The sequence below is a fragment of the Tamandua tetradactyla genome, chromosome 5 (assembly GCF_023851605.1).
Source record: "Tamandua tetradactyla isolate mTamTet1 chromosome 5, mTamTet1.pri, whole genome shotgun sequence".
NCBI lineage: Eukaryota > Metazoa > Chordata > Mammalia > Pilosa > Myrmecophagidae > Tamandua > Tamandua tetradactyla.
Genome location: NC_135331.1, coordinates 50,828,278 through 50,830,317, shown reverse-complemented (window position 1 = coordinate 50,830,317; position 2,040 = coordinate 50,828,278).

The window sequence follows — 2,040 nt, the reverse complement described above, 5'->3', positions numbered from 1 at the left end:
GAATGCTTTATTTTTAAACTATTTTTATTATGTAGTATAACATATATACAAACCAAATAAATAAAAAAGCAATAGTTTTCAAAGCACTCTTCAATAAGTGGTTACAGGACAGAATCAAGAGTTTCTCATGGGCTACCATATAATCTTCTCATTTTTTTTCTTCTAGTTTATCCAAAATATAGGACACTAGAAGGCTTAAATATTTTTTATCATCACAATAGACATTTTTCTTTCTATTTTTGCAAAAAATAACATGTATACAAAAAAGCTATAATTTCAAAGCACTGCACCACAATTAGTTGTAGAACATATTTCAGAGTTCGACATGGGATACAATTCCACAATTTCAGGTCTTTATTTCTAGTTGCTCTAAAATACTGGAGACTAAAAGAGATACCAATTTAAAGATTCAGCATTCATATTCATTTGTTAATCCTATCTTCTCTGTGTAACTACACCATCAACTTTGATCTCTCCATTCCCCTCTTTAGGGGTGTTTGGGTTATGGCAATTCTAAATTTTTCACATTGGAAGGGTCTGTCTCTAAAATGGGGTAGGGAGATGGAACTATCTGATGTTCTGGAGAGGCTGGGCTAGGTTTCAGGACTTATCTAGACCCGGGACCCATCTGGAGGTTGTAGGTTTCTGGTCAGTTACTCTTTAGGATTGGCTGGAATGATCCTGGTTGGGGGTTGGCAGGTTATGATAGGTAGCAAGGTCTGACTGAAGATTGTAAAAGGAACCTCCAGAGTAGGCTCTTGACTCCTTTTGAACTCTCTCAGCCACTGATACTTTATTAATTACACTTCTTTTCCCACTTTTGATCAGATGGAATTGTTGATCCTATGGTGCCAGGTCTGCATTCATCCCTGGGAGTCATCTCCACATCACCGGGGAGACTTTCACCCCTGGATGTCATGTCCCACGTAGGGTGAAGGGCAATGATTTCACTTGCACAGTTGGGCTTAGAGAAACTGAGGCCACATCTGAGCAACAAGAGCGGTCCTCCAGAAGTAACTCTTAGACAAGCCTATAGGTAGTCTAAGCTTCTCTGCTACCTACATAAGCTTCATGATGAAGGGCTTGGCCTATTGATTTGGGTGTCCCTAAAGTTTGACACAGTATCAGGGGATTCTATGATGGTAAGGTTTAATTGTTCCATATTCTTTCTCCCATCCCTCAGGGAACTTTGCCAATACTTTTTGATTATTTGCTTAATATATTCTAGGATGTCTCCAAACATTGCAATAATCTATACAGGATTAAAGGACCTCTTTCTTATTCTGTGCTCCCTGTGTTTCAATTGTTCAAATGAGCTTTACAGATAGGTTGAGTTATATTATGCACTACAGAAAATTTCAGTTCCAGACCAAATAAACCTATTTTCTATTGGTCTTCAAGAGTATGTGTGGTTCTAAAATATAGCCAGAAATATTAATCACCTCTCCGGACCTAATGTGTCTGCTGTAGAAGCTTAAAACCTAGGCCCCTGCTTTTTTATAAGCATTTTCTAAAGGTAGCCATACCATTTTTTTCTTTGTTTCTGGCTTATTTATCTCACCAAATATCCCACATGTTCACTCACAACTTTCTTCCTTTTTGTAGCAGTACCACCTTCATTCATAACTACACACCATCGTTCAGCAATCTATTTCTCAGTCACTGCATCCTTCAGCCACCTGCATTCATTGAGCATCATGTATAGGACCCAAAGTCCGCAATCCATCAACATTCTCAATTTTAGACGATTTCATTGCTCCCAAGACAAAGAAAACCAATGAATACACCCATGCCAATAGGAAATCTAAACCTCCTCATAACTCTTGTCCCTCCCCACCATTATTTACTTCTGCTGTTGCTGTGGTAGCACTAATGGTTTCCTTTTGAGCATAGAAATTTTCCCCCTTTACCCTGGACTGAAGCACTCTTTGTATGAGAATTATATCTTTGAAGTGATTCTTGCAAGAATTAATTTATATTTCTAGTGTTAATCAGTGGGACATGCAGGTCTGTACAACCCCTTTTAATCTTGTTCATCTT